At 40.3% G+C, this 21,027-nt stretch overlaps 1 protein-coding gene across 6 annotated transcripts in view; it reads right to left on the bottom strand.

The window, feature by feature from the left end:
• OSBPL6 (oxysterol binding protein like 6) overlaps positions 1-20,456 on the bottom strand; it is a 265,398-nt gene extending 244,942 nt beyond the window's left edge. For all 6 annotated transcript variants that reach the window (XM_072612433.1, XM_072612440.1, XM_072612438.1 and 3 more), the window contains exon 1: positions 20,331-20,456. The gene's annotated coding sequence lies outside the window, so the exon portion shown is untranslated. The remainder of the gene's footprint in view (positions 1-20,330) is intronic.
• Positions 20,457-21,027: the final 571 nt, after the last annotated feature.

Below are 21,027 nucleotides of genomic sequence, written 5' to 3'. Positions count from 1 at the left end.
AGAGAGATGATAAGGAACAGTGAGGGGTTACATACGTAAAGGTAAGTTTCCAGAGGCTAGCCAAATTGGATCCGTTCTGCCCTGGGTTCAGAGATCTAGGGTTGGAAGGGACCTCAGAGGCCATGTAGTCCAAATCCCTCCCTTTACAGTTGAGGAACCAAGTGATACCCAACCAAGGGAACATATTGCAAGTTTTCAACTCTGTTAAGATTTTAGCTGTATGCATTTATTTTTCCTTTCTGTTATGACAACAGAAACCAGCTGCAATTAATAATTTAGGTCAGCTCTGACTATCTGCCAGAAAGCATTTCTGCATTCAGGTTGCAAAACCACAGCTCAGAATCCTTAGTGCCTGGCAGACTATATGCTACAACCAATGTCCACTTACACAACCAAAACTTCCAGAAATGGCATATTTCCTATGGCTCATATTCCTTTAAAACAAAGTCAGAGTGAGTCATAGTCCAATTTGTTGGTGAAGGTTATTCTATATGTGTGCTTTTATTTGTATAGAAAACCAATTAAAGGTGCTACCATAATATTTAGTTAAGATGTTCTAACAAAAAAAATATTCTAACAAAAAGGAAATATTCATCATATCAGTTTTTTATACTTTGCCCATTTGATGGTTCAAAATCTATTTTCCTTCTAAATACTAAACAAAATTGGATAATAAAGAAGAGCTACTTAGGTAAAAATGATGTAAGTCCAAACCAATGACATTTGTGAAGTAGAAACTTTAGAACAGTAGCAGTAAAACTTGGTTATATCAATCTTATACCTCATCTTTGGTTTTAAATGACATTCCTAAGCAAAAATTGCTAAGGCAAAAACAATCCAAAGATTATGGGGTTTTTTTCTATATTAATGGCTTTCTTAAAAAAGTCTGGATCTGAATGATTGGGCATTCATGTTCATACCTTTATTATTTTTGCTTCTTATCAACCGATGAAACAAAGATAAAAAGTTTAATTAGGAAAAACAAAGTGAGGATTGAACCAGATCAGAAACTAATTGTGAAGAGGATTATGTTTACCTTGACAAGCTAATTTTAAAAGCTGAAATTTTAAAAAGTTAATCCCAACACAAAAATTAAGTTTTAGATACAATAAAATCTTCTGAGAAACCAGCCTATGTTACATACTCTAGGCTCTGTATAATATACATGGAAGCATTCCAATATAATGTATCACAATCCAGTGCATTTCAAGCCCGCAGCATAAGCAGTCTCATTACTGGGAAGTTTTTATTAGCACTTAATTAATTTCTGCTATTCTTAATACCAGTTCCTCAAATGATGATTCTCCTTTGTAAGTATTAATAGCTATTCTGGCAACCTATGCGTTTTTATATTATAATAATTCTAATTTATATATCCTATGTGTTTATATACTATAATAATTCTAATTTATACATTTGATCATATTTTCCCATTCACCATTAAATAAATGCTTTAAGCATAAGTTAATCAAGCATGTATTAAGCACCTAGTCTGTGCCAGGCAGTCTCTTAAGCACTGGAGATGTAAAAGGGAAAAAAAATGAAGAAATCTCTTTCCTTAAGGAGATTACAGGTGATAGCAGGACACAACATGTACACACACAGGGATACAAAACATATGTAACATAAAGGGTCATTTTATGAGGCGAGCGGGGAGGTACTAACAGTTGAAAGAATAGGAAAAGCCTTATATAAAAGTAGCATTTGAACTGGCATGTAAGGCAAACAAAGGATTCTGAGAAGCAAAGGTGAGGAGGGAGCTAAATCCAGACGTGGGGAGCAATGGACTGCAAAGACACAGAGATGTGAGACAATATCACAGGTAAAGAATGACAAAAGGGCCAGTATGGCCAGAATGAGGAGTGTCCTCAGAGGAGTAAAGTGCAATAAGCCTGGAAAAGGAGGTTTGAGCAGTTTATGAAGGATTTAAATACCAAAGGAGTCTGTTTTTGATCTTACAGGCAATAGGAAGCCACCAGAGTTTACTAGAAAGGAGAGTGAGAAATCAGAACTGTGAAGAAAATTTCAATTTGTCAGCTATGTGGAGAAAAGACTAGAGAGACTGGATGTAGGGGAAGTTAATGAGGAGTCTATGGCAACAGTCTGGGCAAGAGGGATGAGGGTCTGGGTGGCGTAAGAGGTGCTGAGGGTCTGAACTAGAGTAGGGCAAGAGGTGCTGAGGGCCTGGACTAGAGTAGGGCAGGAGGTGCTGAGGGCCTGGACTAGAGTAGGGCAGGAGGTGCTGAGGACCTGGACTAGAGCAGGGCAGGAGGTGTTGAGGGCCTGGACTAGAGTAGGGCAGGAGGTGTTGAGGGCCTGGACTAGGGTGGGTCAAGAGATGAGGAAGGTCTGGACTATGGTGGGGCAAGAGGTGAGAATGGCCTGGACTAGGGTGGAGCAAGAGGTAGTGAAGATCTGAACTGGAGTGAAGATAATTTGAGTGGAGAGAAGACTAAAATACTTGTGATTTTGTGGAGGTGGAATCAGCTAGACTTGGCATTTGATTAGTAGATAAGGTAAGTGAAAGTGAAGAGTCAAGGATAAGACTGAGGCTGCAAACCCAAAAAACTGGAAGGGGTGATGGATACTCAACAGAAATAGAGAAGTTAGGAAGATAGATAGGGAAAAAAAATAATGAGTTCTGATTTGGGTAAGTTGAGTTTGAAATGCCAATACTACATTTTATTCAAAATGCTCAATAATCAGTTGATGTTGCAGGACGAGAGCTTAGGAGAGGACAGATCCAGGAGCAATGGACTCAATGCAGAAAAATTCTGGAAGCTAAATATCTCAACACACATATACAAATAATTAAAGTCTTCCCTGAGAAAAAGCAAATTATTTTTTAAAAAACCGCCCATATCAGAGATTTACAAAAACAAAAGACTTCAAATCATTTCCTAGAAGCAATATACACTTGGCCCAACTGCTTTGACTTTTTACATCTCCACTATTGTACAATGAAAACTAATTTCTAGAATATCAACTGTGGAGCAGTGAAAGGCTATGGATTAAAGAAAGCTGAGTCATGTTCTGAGTAAAGGTAGGAAAATAACTGATATACATGAGACTGGAAGCAAAAGTTGGAGCAAAAATGGTTTTCTGCTTCTTCCTAAGTTAACCAGAAAATGAAAATAAACCAGAGTACTGCATTCCCTCAAGGTTCTGATCCACTGAATAATATGATTGTTACACAGTTAAATATATAACTATTAAGATGGGGGGGAGAGAGAGAATGAGAGAGAACGGAAGCCCCCAAGAACTCAGAAGTAGGAGTCCCTAAGAAAACACTCTACTGAAATCTTACCCATTCTTAGCCCAGTGCTTTGAGAATATAGATGCTTTTCATTCATTTTTCATTCGATTCTCAAACACCATTCTCCTCCAAGAAGCCTCCTCTGACATCCGCAATCAGAAGTTCTCCTTCCTCTGACCTCTCTTAGGCCTTTGTCTCTAGTTTTAGTCTCCCTTACTTTGCTGCAGTAATTGGGATAAGAGCTGTCTCACCCCTCTTCATAGTTTTCATCTATTTTGCATAGAGGATTCTAGCTTCATGAGATCATCCATTTGCAGCTGAAAAAGACTGAGGTCTTCAAGTCTATTCCCTTTATTTTACAAATTAGGAAGTGGTGGCCCAGAAAATTTAAGTGATCTGTTGAAGTTCTCCCAGGAAGTAAATAGCAGAACTCACCAATTTGAACCCACCAATTCTCTGACTCCAGATCCAGCCCTTGGGTCATAATACCATCCTGCTACTCCTAAAAGATGATCATTAAATGTTTGTAAAATGGTTGCATTTAGTAGAAGGGAGTCACTTTTGCAATCCAAGAACAGGCCCCAAACATTCCAGTGACAATTTCCTTATTTCTTTGAAGTTGGTGTTTGTGACATTCACAAGGTAAATGGGATAACATTTACAATGATATGAGACATATTTTAATACTAATCAAAGCAGCACTCCAATAAAATGATTATGAATTGGTTATTAATATACAAAAACAGCTTATTTTTAGAGACAATCTTCTAGCTTTTTAGTTTTATGTGAAAATCTCACCAAATTAATACTTAGAATTTTTGCAAGTCAGAGAGAGATGAAAGGTAAATCATTTATGAGCATACCATCTGCCAAGACACTGTGCTAAGCTTTGGGCAGACACAAACACATACAAGATAGTACCTATCTTCAAGGTGCTCACCTTCTAAAGGAAGAAGATAACACATAAAGGGAAACTAGAAAGGTAGACTACCTATGTTATGGCATAAGATGGACATTGTTAGGAAGTGGTGGTAGACATTTGGTTCATCCTGGACAGAAAAGGCAGAGCCAAGATGGTGGAATAGAAGAATGACCTGCTCTAGCTCCCCCCTTAGCCCACAAAATACCTGTAAAAAATGGCTCTAAACAAATTCTAGAGCAGCAGAAGCCACAAAATGAGAGACTGAAAGAGATTTCCAGCCCAACATAGCCTGGAAGACCAACAGGAAAGGTCTATCGCACCAGGCTCAGAGCAGAGAACAGCCCAACCTTGGCCTAGTAGCATGGATAGGCCTGGAGCAGGCTTCAGGGCATGGAATCATGGGTAGCAGCTGCAGTTTACAGATTTCTCAACCCACAAATGCCAGACAGCTTCAAAGGTCAGTGAGAAAGCTCTTTTATCTGGGTGAGCCCCAGGCCCAAGGTGGTAGCAGCCACTGCAGCAGCAGCAGCATCTGCTTTTAGAGTCCTCAAACTAAAGACCCTGGGGGAATCGAGCAGCTCATCTGGGTCTCAGTCCTGAGTAGCAATCCTAGGCTGAGGAAGAGTGCTGACATGGTGGAGCTGGTAGAGGCTCTGCAGAGGGAATCCTATTCACAGATTCTGGGCAGAAAAGAGTGCTCATGGTTGCTCCCAGACCAGAATGCAGGCCAGGAGAGGAGTAAACTCCTCCCCCTTGATTGTGCCAACTTGGAGGAACTGAGAACTTACAGGTCCCTAGAGTATACCCTCTACTTGACAAAGAACTCAAAACTGACTGGGAAAATGTCCCCAAAAGGAAAAAAAATTAGACTACAGATGGTTACTTTTTTGGTGAAAGGTATTTTCTTCCATCTTTTGGGATGAGGAAGAACAAAGCATACCATCAGAGAAAGACATCAAAGTCAAGGCTTCTACATCCAAAACAAATATGCAGTGGTCTCAGGCCATAGAAGAGCTTAAAAAGAATTTTGAAAATCAAGTAAGAGAGGTGGAGGAAAAATTGGGAAGAGAAATGAGAGTGATATCAGAAAATCATGAAAAGCGAGTCAATAGCTTGCTAAAGGAGACCCAAAAAATGCTGAGGAAAATAACACCTTTAAAAACAGACTAACCCAAATGGCAAAAGAGGTCCAAAAAGCCAATAAGGAGAAGAATGCTTTAAAAAGCAGAATTAGCCAAATAGAAAAGGAGGTTCAAAAGCTCACTGAAGAAAATAGTTCATCCTGGACAGAAAAGATCAGTGTTGATTTATAAGAGCCAGGGGATCCAAGGGCAGAATCCATTAATTTATCAATAGTCCTTATTTTCATTATGTTTCTCTATAGGAAAAATAACTATTTTTGTGACAAGTATAAGATATGGATGGCATGTTAGTAAACCTAAACATTATATTAACCCATTCTGCATAATCCCATCAATAATTTTAATCATAAAATACCAACACAAGTCAATTTACTACATCCATTCCAGGTTTTCCCAGGCTCTTATAAGTTTGAAGTGACACTGCCATCTCTCACTGTCCTATTTTCTATAGAATATTGGAGTGCTTCGAATTTAAAAATTTTAATATATACAGTATAAATTCTCCTTTAAAGTTCTAGTCAGATACCTCAATGAAGCAAAGAAACAATCCTGAATTCTTAAAGGCTATGCCTTTACAAAGGACAAACTCAATAGTCCTATCAGACTGATAATCTTTGACAGAATGCCTATCAAGGACCAACCTCCAGAATTTCAGACAAGCTCAGCCACTGAGGATTGGCCACTAGGTGGTTATGACATAGTGAAAACAAGACTAGAATCACAAAGTCTGAATGCAAATCTTGTTTCTGCCTCTTACTACTTACTGGTATACACTTGGGCAAGTCACACAATTTCTCTGTTCCTGGTCCTCAATTTTCGCATTCATCCTTATAAACGATTACCTACCTACACTAGTCTAAAGTTATGACCTTGTGATCCTAAGATTTCCCCTGCTAAGTAGTGGCAAGGCTGCAATTTGCTTTGGTGAATGAGGCACCCAAACCAATTGAAAAAACATTTAAAAGTATGAAAGTAAAGAATATCCCGGTACACCTCTATACTTAAAGATATGGAATACTACTGCAATCAACTTTAAGGTAATAAGCAAGTTTAGATTCTTGAAGGTTATAGTTTTAATTTCATACAGTTAGATAAGAGTGTTGAATAATCTAAGGTCTCAGAAAATGTTTTAAAATATGTTAAGTGAGGAAGGGGGGCAGGGAAGAGCTAGCATAGAGATGACTAGCCACATTTTCCAGAATGCCTCCTTTTGGCAGGGTTCTGATGCCTTAGCAATCAGTTTTTATAACAAAGCACTGGTCAGCAGAGAAGTCATTTGCTGAGCAGAGATAGAATCCGTTTTCTGCAACTTTAAATTGCTTTGTAAATTACAGGAGAAAAAATCAGGCATAAAACTATATTGACCCAAGACAGGAAAGTGAGCTCCTTGAACCCAATCTTTTGGATTTTTTTTTAGGAATCCAATCCTAATTAAGTAGAAAAAGGTGGTCCCTATAAAATCATAGTCAGAATGATAATTTGATGCTAGCATCCTAAGTAAACATAAAACATATCCTGTAACTATACCATTATATGGAAATGACCAACTCATCTGGCAGACGAGACTCAACAATCTAGAACATGTTGACCAACCTGTTGCCAGGCTGTAGAAGAGGCAGGCATCCACTTTTAAATCTTCTTCCAGATATATGCTGCAGTGGTTAGAGTGCTGGACCTCAGACACTTACCAGCTGAGTGATCTTGGGCAAATCATTTAGTTTCTGTCTGACTCAATTTTATTGACTGTAAGATGAGAATAATAACAGCACATACCTCACAGAGTTGTTACTGAGGTGCAAATGAGATTATATTTATAAAGCACTTAGTGCAGTGCCTGCACATACTAGGTTCTTAATAAATTCTTGTTTCCTTCACCTTGTTCTTCAAGGAGCTCTGCACACCTTCTATGTATGTGTCCTGCATATTAGCAAATCATGGACATGAAGCAGTTAAGAAAAGGGAAGGTATTCCACAGAGAATTAACAATATGCTGGGGAGGGGAAAAATTCCAAGTAGAATGAGTGAAATGAAGGGATGAAGTATGAGGAGGTACTTTGATGAAGAAATTAGGCCTTAAAGGAGTGAAAGGAGTAAGTCAAGGTCCCATCTCTAACAGTACTGGCCCTCTGGATTATATTTATAGAGAAATAGATGGGGGAAAAAAATGGAGTATTTAACAAAGAGAAGGTAACAAAAAGTGTCATATCAGACACATATAGATGCTTAACATATGCTTCTAGAAACTCCTAAAGAGATGTTTATAAATCCTTTAGTGTGTGATCAAAACATGTTGCAAAGTCTCCTCCAGGAAGAACGAAAAAGGCACAAAGATTAATAACCTCATGCAGATAGAATTATCAATGTAGAACAAGGAGCATTATATAATAGAGGAAAAAAAATAAATTCTTCATATCCAGTAACTAACTTTTATCTTGTCTCAAACCATTCCCTCCAGATTCTTCCAATTACCCCTCTTATACAACAAGGCTCTGAATTCATCCCAGAGCCTTGGGTCTTGGCTCTTCAGACCCCCTTCTCCTCAGATACATAATACTTTTCTTGTCACTCCATTGAGAGGTGCAAGGGAGTACTTTCAGGATTACTATAAGTATCTACAGTTCTTGACATTGATCCACAGCCCACAGGATAATTTCAACCTCTGAAACCATGGTAGTTTTTTCTCCTTCCTTTCCCTATCCCCTCCATATTTCATTTTTTAAAAAAAGTAAATTTACTGATTAAAAAAGAACATCTCCCATGATAGACAGCTACAAACTCAAAATCTACGTCACAGAACAACCAAAAAGCCTAATGTTCTACTTCTGAACTTATGGGAGGAAATGTCTATTAGGTCACCCATCTTTAAGACAAAGCAGGAGCAGGGAGAGAGGTTTAAGACTGTTCTTCCTGGTCTCTGCTTCTGTTCCAATTCTGTGTGAAGGGTTGTGTCTCTCAGCTTGTGATGGCACTCAGCTTATGGCCAAACAAAAAGATTTATTAATGATAATAATTAAATGACTTCTTTCATTGCTTGGAGTATTTTCACAGTATAACAACTCTGACAATCACAAAGCACTTTCTAAGTCTTCCTCTCAACCCCTAATTATTATTCCTCATTAAAATTATTCCTTGTCAACTCACGATTACTCTCCTCCCAGTGCTATATGCCACTAGTTATTAGTAGCCACCCTCAGTTTTCCTTTTAATTTTCCTTCTCTTAGAAGACTGAGGCATAATGGAATAATAACATATTTATATGGTGTTGTCAGGTTGGCACTCCTATGCATTATCTCATTTGATCACCACAACAACTCTATAAATTAAGTACTATAGGTATTATTCCATTGTATAGCTGAGATAACCGAGGACCCAAGAAAGAATGTGACTTGCCTACACAGAACACAAATTGATAAGTACCAGATCTACCAGATTTGAATTGAAGTCTTTCTGGACTCCAAATTAAGTACTCATTCCCCTATCCCATTTACCATGCTATCTCACCATCAGAGTGATCACATTAATCCTATAAATCCACAGAGGATGCTATTTTAAAAATGCAGTTCTTTCATGCAACCTAAAATTCTAACATCCACTATCAGAATATCTCAGCTTTGAAGAGGGCTAAACCACGTACATCCTTTCACAATCTTACCAATGCATATAAAGGTGAAAGGCAAAGAGCAAAAGTGCTGGGCCCCATCCTAATGCTGTTCATTTTCAGTCCTCATCCAGCACAACTTCTCTACAGACAGTCCACCTGTCCTGCAAGCACTCTGTACTTAGCCGTAGTCCAACAGGCTGCCCTGCTTCTCTTTGTTGGTTAATCCTAGGAACTGTGACAGTGATAAGCAGAAAGAACAGCCCAGCATTTAAAATTTGCCAGGACTGTCCCATGGATCATGATTTGAGGTTTAACCAGTCAAAATGAAAGGTAAAAGTGACCCTTTGTGGGAATGTAGCTTCTGTCATCAAGTGAGGGGGTCTAAAATCTGAGAGAGCTTCTCAACCTTCCCTAAAAATCCTCAGATATTAATTTAAGCAGTAAAATATACACCCACCCCAACAGCTAATCATACACTTCTTGGAATAAGATGGTGAAGGAGCAAATAATCCATCTACCCATTTCTTTGGCCCACCTTCCTTCCCACTTTTCCCCACTTCTTCAATAATGTTTGTCCTAAGCACCTTCCCACCCCCTTCAGAAACTAATGTTACATTTTCCCAACCCACTGGAAAGGTAACATTCTTTTGTAAAGATTACTTTGAATGAAAGTTTGTCTCTTACTCATTCAGTGATGGTATCTCCTGGAAGAACTTCAGGTCTTAGAGAATTGCCTGGGGTAGTTAAATGACCTTACCAGGATCATATAGCCAGGATATGTCAGAGGCAACACTTGAACCAGGTCTTTCTGTCCCTGGTAGAACTTCGGCCAATTCACCACACTGCCTCTCATTTCAAGTTTACTGAGATTAAAAAAAAAATTTCATTAATCTATTTTCCACAACTCTTTCACTATTCAAATGGTCAAAATGTTATAGCCTCTGCTCCAGGAGATTATACAGCAAATAGTGTTTCAGCAGAAATATATAGATTTTGCCCAGGTGGCCCAGATAAACTGAAAAAAACGTCATCTTGATTTAAAGCAAAATCACTCTTGCAAACCTACCTCCAGAAAGGCTTTAAATAAGAGAAACTATTACACATAAGGAACATGTTACAGAATCTTAGATGACAGGATTTTCTTAACGTGGTTAATTTCTAATGAAAACGCAGTACTCCAGATGACAATGAACTAAGTTCCATTCATTATTATAATCAAAACTAATCTTTATTTGGGAAACTTGAAATAGATCCATGTCTTGACTTTTTGCCAAATTTCAAGTTTGATTTTTTTTCAGTGTAAGAGGCAATTAAAATCTGGTGTTGCACTGCTGTTGGTGGAGCTATGAATTGGTTCAATCATTCTGGGAAGCAATTTGGAATTGTGAAAACAAAGTGACTATTTTTCTGACCCAGAGATCCTACTGTTTGGTATATAATCCAAGGAGGGCAAAGATTTAAGAAAGGAATCCTGTACAACTGCAGAATAAGAGCCTCAGGCCAGTCTTAATTTGTAGTGCTTCTAAAGAGATTCACAACAGTGCGGTGGTCTTAAGACTAAGGGTAGACTAGGTTTTGCAACCATGAAGAAACTATGGGAAAATCTGTCCCTATGGAAAACAATGCTGTCCCTAGACAGAACAATGGAGAGCATCTTCTCAAAGCCCACTCCAACAACTTGCAGAATTTGCTCCTAGAATGTTTCAGTTAGACTGTGTTTCTATAACCTTCAACCTCTTAATTTTGTATTTTGCTCTTTCAGCCCTGTATAACACTGAGTGCCCTGCCATTCATCTTTCAATTTTGTTCCACCTCCAATTTGTCATTTGTTTTCTGAACTGAGCTGTAAGCCTATAAATTATTTATATGCTAATTAGAAGGGAGAATGTTTATAAGACCTGTTTGAATGTTCATGGTCCGATTCTTCCCTTGTGTACACAAATAATGAAAATACCTTGACTAAGCCGGGAAAATGTACAGTACTAAATTGATTCTATAATATACCATAATATTTATAATAGCACTCTTTATAGTAGAAGAAAACTGGAAAAAAGTAAATGTCCATTAATTTCAGAATGGTTAAGCAAAGTGTGAGATACACAAGTGTTGGGATATTATTATGCTATAAGTAATAATGAACATGGATACAAGAAAGCATGGAAAAGTTTACATGAACTGATGCAAATCAAAGTAAGCAAAGCCAAGAAAACAAAACACAAAAAGACTATAAAAATGCCAATGAAAAAATTACCCCAGAATGATAACCGATGTTGAATTTGAATGTTTGAAAATTGAAACAGAATGTTTCAAAATTATATGGGACAAGTTTGATTCCCTATTGAAAATAGGGCTGATGGGTGTGGAACATTGCATATAGTGTCTTATTTTTGATGTGTTGATCAGTTTTTACTAATTTTTTTCCCTCTTGTCTTTCTTTCTTTCCTTTTTTCCTTTCTTTTATAAAGGAAGGCTTTCTGGGAGAAGATGGGGAAAGAATGCATGCAGGAAAGGAAAATTTAAGTAAGACAAAAAGGCAATCTATTAAAAACATAAATTGTGTTATATGACTAATGGAATATTACTGCATTTTGAAAAAACAAATATGAAGACTATAGGAAAACTTGATGCTAAAGGGAGATTATGAAAAAGCAAGTAAAATCCCACTTTATGGTTTCACATTTGCTTTTTCTTACACAAAATGCTTGAGAAGAGCTTTGAAACTTTCTATGACTCTTATTTTACATGGGCACCAGTAGAACTAACATCTTTGGACACGTCCTCTTCCAACTAGAATTTAGCAAAAGTGCCTTATTTTCTCAAAAATGGAAAGAGGACAAAATATTAACAGACAAGGAATTTCTGCTGAAGAATGTCAAGATTCAATACAACCACCACCCTCCAGCATGGGAAACAGTTGCTTAAAGAAACTGCACATTCATTCACCTGATATTTATGGGTGCATTCCAGAGAGTTGGAACCTTTTAAAATTCATTCTTATTCTCTTCATTTTCCCCTTGTACTTTCTCCTTAATAATTAATTTACCAAGTCTCAATTCTATGAAACAAGCTCTCAGCCATCCTATTACCCCAATACCCAACCTTTGCAGCTTATTTTTTCATTGCCATATCGAATGTCACATTACTGATACCTGTCTTGATTCTCATTGCCTTCGGATATCACAAAGTCTTAGTTATTAAGATGACAATCAGAAGAAGAAAACTTCTAGTAATGGTGAAAGCTCTTCCTATTGCTTACAAGGCAAAATGAAGTAGCTAGGTGACTGCGCCTAGAGTAAAGAAGTCCTGAGTTCAAACCTAAACTCGGACCTTCAGGAGCTGTGTGACCTTGGGCAAATAAACCACTTAAACTCTGTATACCTCAGTTTTCTCAACTGTAGTTGTGTAACCTTGGGCAAATAAGCTTAAGAGAAAACTGAGTTCTCAGTTTTCACAACTGTAAAATGAGGATAATAGTACCTGCCTCACAGGGTCCTTATGAGAATCAAATCAGATAATATTTGTAAAGTGTTTAGCACAGCTGGCATACAGTAGGTGCTTAATAAATGCTCATTCCCTCTCTCCTCCCCCCTCTATAATAAGAAGTAACACAGCATAGTAAAAAGAACTCTGAACTTGGAGTCAAAAGTTCCCATTCCAGTTCTTCCACTGATTAGCTATGCAAATATAAGCCCCATTTTAAAATGAGAACAGTTGGATCCAGGAAACATTTATTAAGTGCCTACTATTATGTATAAGGCACTGTGCTAAGCCCTGGGTATACAATTAATTATTTCTTGTTGTTTAGTTGTGTCCAACTCTTTATGACGCCATTTTGGTTTTCTTGGCTGGAATGGTTTGCCAGTTCCTTCTCATTTTATAGATAAGGAAACTGAGGGAAACAGGGTAAGGTCACTTGCTCAGGAACACACAGCTGATAAGTGCCTGAGGAGGGATTTGAACTCAAGAAAATGAGTCTTCCTTATTGCAAGCCTAGTACTCTATTGGCTATCCCACCTACTTGCCCCATATTACTTCTATAGTCATAGAAAGAGTAAATAGGGGTTTAAAGTTACTGTTTATTCTACAGCTAGGTCCCAATTAATGTGAATAATGAATTTTCTGAAGTGGTCCTATGTATTCGACTTAGCACTATTTTAAAATATTATTATGTAAAATATGGCCAATGGAATGAATTACAATCCAAAGGAAAGAATTCAAATAATGCAACCATTTCTAGGGATTTGCTATTCACTCTATTTGGGACCTAGCTGGAATACCTTATTTTACAGAGAGGGGGCTCAGTGCAACGAAGTAATTTGCTTAAGTTCAAACAATTAATAAGTGACTAAGGCTAGATGATATATCTCCAAAGGAGACCTGGGCCCCAGACCCAGCTCTCCCACTAACTGTGCTAGCCCCTCTCCTTTGGAAATCTCATTCACTCATACTGCTTCCTCTATGCTGATGACTCCCAAAGCTGTACCTTCTGTCCTACCTGAACTTGCCCCAAACTCTCTCAACACCTCCAATTTTCTATTGAACATTTCCACTTGGGTGTTTTACTATCATGGGAAATCCAGTGTCTAAAATCAAATTTATCATCTTTCTTTTTCCCCCAATACTGGTTCCGTATTAAAAGTAACCTTTTATCCACTCTGCATATATCTTCTATGTACATGTTCTATCTCCCATTAGAATGTAAGCTTCTTCAACGTAGGAACTATTTCTGCTTTTTCTTTGAATCAGCACTTAGCATGGTGTCTGGAAAATAGTAAGTGCGTGTAAACTGACTGATTGGTTAAATGGTGCCATCCTTCTCCTAGTCAGCCAGACCCCAAATCTCAGTCATCTTTGATTCTTTCCTTGTCCTCATTCCTCACATGCAAATGTTACCAAATCCCATGGATGCTCCCTTTGTAAAGTGTTTCATAACTGTTCTTTTTATACCTACCTTCCTTTCTATTTCCGCTGCAGTTGCCTAAATGTACATTCTTCTCATCTCTTACCTAGAAAACTACAATAACCTCCCATAGGTTTTTTTGACTCTAGTCTCTTTTCATCTACCGGACTAATCTTCCTTTAAAAAAAAAACAACAGCCCCCAAATCCCCCAACTACACACACAACAAACACACGTAACATTTTGTGGTATAGTGGATGGACCACTAGACTTGGAGTCACAAAGACCTGAATTCAAATTCTCCCCATCTCAGATACTAGCTGTGTAACCCTGGGTAAATCACTTTATCCCTCACAGATTCAGATAATGGAGATTAAGAGCCTTTATCCAACAGAACGGTAGTAAGGATCAAATGAGATACTATAGGTAAAGCACTGTCCAAGTGTTTTAGATATTTATATGTAAATGTTAGGCATTATTATCATTTCACTTTCATGTTCAAAAACCTCCAAAACCCTCCACTATCAAAAAGATGAATTCCTTTGCTTGAAATTCAAGGCAGTTAGGGGGCAAAGTGAATGAAATAATGGAGTGAATATCTGAGATTAAATCCTGCCTTAGGCACATTCTAGCCAAGTGGCCCTGGGCAAGTCGCTCAACAACTTTCAATCCTGGGATACTCAAATGTAAAATGAGGATAATAACAGATCAAATGAGATGTTTGTAAAGTGCTTACGCACAGTCCCAGGAACTTACATATTAGGTGCTTAACAAATGCTCGTTTCCTTTTTTCAAGGCTCTCTACAATCTGACTTCAGTCTACCCCTCATTATTATTCCCTACTGCTTCCTTATACCAGTCCCTTATGTTTCGCAGATTAGGATCTTGACTAGCACCTTAAAAGTGCCTTTCACATTTCTGCCTCCAGAAGAAATGTTCTGCCTTTGCACATACAATCACCTTTATCTGGGATGAGCTCCGGGCCTCTTTTTAATTTCTCCATTTCCTTACAGTCTTGAAAGATTACTTGAGCCCACAAGATTTCTCTCTTCTCTGATCTCACATGACACTTGGTATTTCTACAACTGATTTAGTAAAGACATCTCAGTTGACTCTGTGTTTCATTTTCTTTTTTTCTCCAAATAGATTATAAGCTTCTTGAGGGCAGGGGCAGTTTCTCAATCATCTCTGTATTACTCACAATGTCCATCAGGGCATTTCGAACACACTATGTGCTGAGTAAATATTTGCTGATTTAATAATGTTTTCATGGTTTGCAGAAATGCACAATTTGAAAAGGGGCTGGGTGAGTCAGTCACGAGGAAGATAACTGATGAACAATCTGCATGGGTTCCATGGACTGTTAAAAGTCCTAGGAGACTGTTTGTGATAGACTAAGCCCTTCACAGCAATGTAAGGACCTAAAACATTCCCCAAAGGACTCTTGAGGCAAAATGCCATCCACATCCAGAGAAAGAACTATGGAATCAGAACACAGAAAGAAGCAGACTATTTTCTCTTGTGTTATGTTTTGTTTTTTCTCACAGTTTCTCCCATTCGTTTTAATTCTTCTATGCAACATGACTAATATGAAAATGTGTTTAATAAGAATGTTATGTGTAGAACCCATATAAGATTGTATGCTGTCTTGGAGAGGAAGGGAAAAGAGAGGGGGAGAAAATTTAAGACTTATGGAAGTGATTGTTGAAAACTGAACACAAACAATTAAAATTTTTTTAAAAGGAAGACTTTTAGCACATTGGTTAGGTTCTCTGTGAAGATGAGCATCTATAGGTAAACATTTAAAAGTGCCAAACAAAATAAGGAATGGGTAAGTGGAGAACACAAAAGATATTAGAGGACTGGGGATAAACAAATACTGTCCAAATTTTCAAAATAGGCAAGGTAATAGAATAGTCAAAATATAGGCCATTATGTGTGACTTCCAGTTTCTTGGAAAATTCTAGAATATACATGAAGGAGATGGTTAGTGAAAATGTCCAGAAGAGGAAATAGGGATCCCAAAGCACCAGCATACCTTTATAAAGAAGTCTTTCCAATGCCAAAATGCCCTTTTTTGACATTATTAAACTGACAGATCAGAGGAATGCTATAGATATAGAGACAGCTAGATGGCACAGTAGATAATAGAGTGGGACTTGGAGTTCAGGAGTTCTTGGAGTTCTTGGGGATCTGAATTCAAATGCTGCCTCAGGTATATACTAGCTGTGGGGCTCTGGGAAAGGCACTTAACCTCTTCGAGCCAGTTACCTCATCTGTAAAATGAGAATAATAACCCCACCTACCACCTAGGATTGTTGTGAGGATAAAATGAGATGGTATTTGTAAAGTGCTCTGCAAATCTTAAAAGCAATTATAAAAATGCTACCTATTATTTTATAAAGTTTACCTAGAGTTTTACAAAACATTTCATGAAGTCTCTCATTCTATTCTTATGGAGAATATTGGAGAGTTGTCAGCTACACAATATTACAATTAGGTCAATTCAGAACTGGTTGAATGACCAGCCCCAGGAGTTGGTGGGTCGAACTTAACAGTTCAATGTCAACTTAGAAAGTAGTTTCCTATGGAATTTCTGCTCATATTTTTTATTAATGACCTAACTAAAGGTATTTATCCTAATCAAATATGCAAAGAATTCAAACCTAGAAAAGGTCACTGATATATTAGATGACAAAGGCAGGATCCTCCCAAAAAATCCCTGACAATCTGGAATACAGAGTTGAATCTAACAAGATGAAAATGAATAAAGATCAAAGTAACATTTTATATTTCAGTGCAAGAAGTCAACTTCACAAGTGAAATATGAGGAAGACATGGTTAGACAGCAATACATGAATGAAAAAGATGTGATGGTTTTAGTGGACTACAAGCTCACTGAGTCAAGAGTGTGATACAGGAGTAATGAAATGAAGTCTGGGGTTACACTAAACTAATAAAATCTTGAGTTGTAATTAAACAAGGTATAACTTCCATGAATAAGGAGATAATTGTGCTTCTCTATTCTGTACCTGTCACATGACATCCAGAGTATTGTGCTGAGCAGTTCTGAACACCACATTATAGAAAGGATACAGATACAGATACACACTCCATCTTTTGGCTCCAGGAGTTTTCTCTGGCTCTCTCCACACCTGGAACTCTCCCTCCTCCACTCCAACTCCCTTAAAGTCCCTACTAAAAGCCCATCTTCTACAGGAAGCTTCCCTAACCTCCCTTAATTCCAGTGCTTTCTCTCTTTTAATAATTTTCTATTTATCTTGTATATAGCTTTTTTTTGTTTATATTTGTTTACATGTTGTCTCCCTCATTAAATGGCAAGTTTCTTGAGAGCAAGGACTCTTTCAGCCTCTCTTTTTATTTCCAGCATTTAGCACTTCTCCAGGCACAAAGAACATGCTTAATAAATGTTTATTGATTAATTGAGGAAGGGGGAAAGAACACAAAAGGTCTCAGTTCTTACAAGCTAAGCACTAGTTAACAGAACTTGAAATGTTTAACTAAAAGAAGAAGATTCACCATAACTACCCTTCAAATACTTGAAAGAATCTTATATGGAGAGATTGGAGTTTTCTTTTTTGCCCCAAAAGACAGAAATAAGAGCTATGGATGGAAGTTACAAAGAAGTAAATTTAGGATTGATTTATAAAAGAACCTCCTAATGATTAGAGCTGCCCCAAAGTAGAGCACACCTGGACCTCCCAGGGGGATTAAGCAAAAGCTGAAAGACCTCTCTCTTGTCAAGGTGTCATTAACAGGTATTCTTTTTAGGTTATGGGCTGGAATAAACGACCACTAAGGCTTGAAATTTACTAAATCTAGTTGTGATCTTTATTACTGAAGGGTCAACTGGGACACTGTGAACTTATGGATCCAAAAGATGTCAGCCAGTTAAGATAGGAGGCACAGGAATGAATAGGGCACTGGGCCTGGAGTCAGGAAGACTCATCTTCCTGAATTTAAATCTGACCATAGACAGTACTAGCTGTGTGACTCTGGGCAAGTCACTTAGTCTTGTTTGCCTCAGTTTCCTCATCTGTAAAATGAGCTGGAGACAGAAATGGTAAACCATTTTGGTATCTTGGCCAAGAACATCCTAAATGGGGTCTTGAAGGGTTAGACATGGCTAAAACCACTGAACAACAGTTAACCTGAAATCCAACTCCAATGAACCTGAAATCTCATTCTCTTCAAAGACGCAGCTCTTCTCCAAATCAGGCCTGTCCATCCTGGTCTTGTCCAGGTCAAAATGTAAACTTAAAAAGAAAATTCTCATCCTTGGTAAAATATTCACAAGAGGCTCCCTGGGCACTCACAAATGCTAATCACTCAACTCACCTTCATTTACTGAAAAGTTAATTCTCCATTTTAGCTCAGTATATTTTTATAATGATTTCATAAGCCATCAATCATAAATCTTGGAAGAACTGACATTTCTCCTTGCAGAAAAACTCTACAAGGTAACTTTCTTTAGGGAATGGAAAAACTTGTATTAAGGTCGAAACAGAACAACTTCATAAAACAGCCAATAGGTTTAATATGTTTTTGATTCAGTGTTACCCTGCAAGTTAAGCATCCAATGAGCACTATTTTATCAGATAACTGAAGTAGCCAAAATTGGGGAACAGAATATTATCAAATCATTATTTTAAGGTATTCTAAAAGCAAAAATTTCACTTTCAAAAAGCCTTCCATCCCCATATTGAGTTACAAAATTAACATTGAGGTAAAAAAAAAACAGAACCACCCCATAATTCAACTGAAACTGCAAAAGAGAAAAAAAAACATACAAAAAGAAGAAGTTCACAGAGCTTTCCTTGCTAATTCACCTAGCATCACGCATATTCTCTGTAGTGTTATCAGAACTGGAAGTTACACCACCAGGGCCTCCCTTTGACCTTGGGAACTCAGTTCACTAAGAATTACTGCAAGGTTTTCTGTTTCATTTATTATTAGTCCATAGTATCTGCATTGCTGTAGTATTTGTTAGGAATATCATCCGTGTGAGTTTGCAGCAAGTCTATAGTAAAAATGTCTCCCCCCCAATGAAATGAGGGACAAGAACTGGAACCCAAAACGAATGGTATATTTAGAGGATAGATTTTAAAAACGATAAATACACTCAAGTACATGTAGGATCTAAACAGTCCTAATGGGGGGAGGGGGCGGGCATTCGGGTAGAGATTTGTTTAAAGTTCTATTCCTTACCTGACATGACATGATTTTTTAAAAATACAATGCTCCATTTTAAAATAGAAATCGTGGTTGGGGTGAGAGGGACAGAGGACCCCTTAGAGGGCTTTCCCCAAAAGGGGGTGAAAGAACTTGGCTGTCACTGGGTTTCACTCAATCTCATGCCATTCCTATCTATTATGTAATGCTGGGCTACAGTCCTAAGTCTGTATGTTTAAGCTCCTACACAGGGATTTATCACAGCTGATGCCATCAAATCCGTGTCTGATCACAACTTCTGAGAACATGCAGATGCCCTGTAAAGGTGCCTGCATGGAGCAAATGGGATTCCGTGCCTTTCCTCTCCCACTCTTCCCGCAGCTGACCCCTGACCTCCCCTTTTCCTGCTCTCCTCCCCACTCCCCCTCCCATCAGCATCCCGGGTGACACAATCTTCAGGCAGACTACTTGCTCGATGCAGGGAAAGCACGCCTTGACTGCAATGCCAACCCTGTCCCGAGATGAACCGGGTAAGGCAGACCCGTCCCCAGCAAAGTGAATGAAAACTGGGGGCCGCAGGGCGGGAAGGAGAGGGGGGCAAGCCGGGGCCCGCCGAGGCGCCGAGGCAGCCCCGACTTCGCCACTTCCCCGGTGGGGAGCCGCCGCGGGCTGGGCTCCCACAGGCTGGGATGCTCTTTCTGGCGGTTCTTCTCCTCTTGCCAATTACATCAGAGCCTTTCTCATCCAGCCGCAATTCCCAGCCACGCCGAGGCGAGCTGGGCGCAGAGGCAGCGCGGGGGAAACGGGACTGGGCGAATGCGGGAGCGCCTGCCAAGCGGCTGGAATCCCCAGGCACCCGGGCACACACGGGGGAGGCAGGGGGTGCTAGGGGACGCGAAGGGAGCGACAACCGCGGCACACCGCCCCCCCCGCCCACTGCGCCGCCCCCACCCAGCCACAAGAGGACTAGGGAAGGAACCTCGGCGGGAGGAAGGACACACGCCCCCGCCGCCAGCCAAACCCCCGGGTCCGTCCGATGCGGGGAGGGGGGAGGGGAGGAGAGGCGTTCGGGTAGTGGAGGAGCAGAGACCCCCTCGGTCTGGTGGGGGGCAGGCTGCAGGTGGCAGAAGCCAACCGTCCTGCCCTGCGGCCCCTCCGCCCACCTCGGAGTCCTCGGATCCCCGGACACACACAATGCAAATCCGGAGTCTTTCGGTGCGTGAAGAGTGGACAGCAAGGGACCGTCGGGGCTTCACCCCGATTTCCCCCACCTCCGGTCCCCCGGCCCCCGACCCCCAGAGAGAGAGAGGCACCCACCTAAGAGCCGCCCCGGATCGAGCCGAGTCCTGTGGCGGGAGGAGGCACAGGGAGCCGGAGAGGTTCGGGCCGGGCTGGATGGGGGAGCCGCCTGCACCCAAGTCTCGGTCACCCCAGACAGCAGCAGCGGCTTCTGCGCCTTCAGTGGTCCGCCAAGACGCAGCCCCTCCTCTCCTGCGGGCGGGGCAGGAATTACCGGGCGGGCTCTGGGTCCCCGCCCCCTGGCTCCCCGGAGCCGAGGAGATGGCCCCGGGCGGTGGGGCCGGAGAAGGTGGAGGATGCTCAGGGCTGCCGGCCCCCGTCCGCCGTCGGCCGCAGTCCCCGCCAGGTCCCTGGTGCCCCTCCCTGCAGAGAAGCAGGCTCCGGAGCTACGAGCGGGGCGGCGCCAAGACCCGGACGCATGGAGCTTCCAGAGCCCCGGAGCGGGATTTACTTCCTGGGCTTGCGCCCAAGTGGGCACCCTTGGGAGCCTTGAGACTCTGGCAGTCCTCTGCCCCAGAGACACCCCCCCCCCCCCAGGCTTCACCAGGCCTGTCGTGCGGGCCCGGGCAGTGGTGTAGGGACCCTAGAGCCAAACCATCAGTGGAGCTGTCCCTGGCCCAGAATTTCTCCGGCCCCGCAGGACCCGGGCTGCACCAGCGGAGTGTGCGAGCTGCTTCAAAGCGAAACAGAAACCCTTTAACCTGCGCTTGCAGCT

Source organism: Notamacropus eugenii, chromosome 5 (assembly GCF_028372415.1).
Source record: "Notamacropus eugenii isolate mMacEug1 chromosome 5, mMacEug1.pri_v2, whole genome shotgun sequence".
Classification (NCBI taxonomy): domain Eukaryota; kingdom Metazoa; phylum Chordata; class Mammalia; order Diprotodontia; family Macropodidae; genus Notamacropus; species Notamacropus eugenii.
The sequence above is the reverse complement of the archived record's forward strand: the minus strand, read 5'-3'. Positions and strand labels throughout refer to the sequence as shown.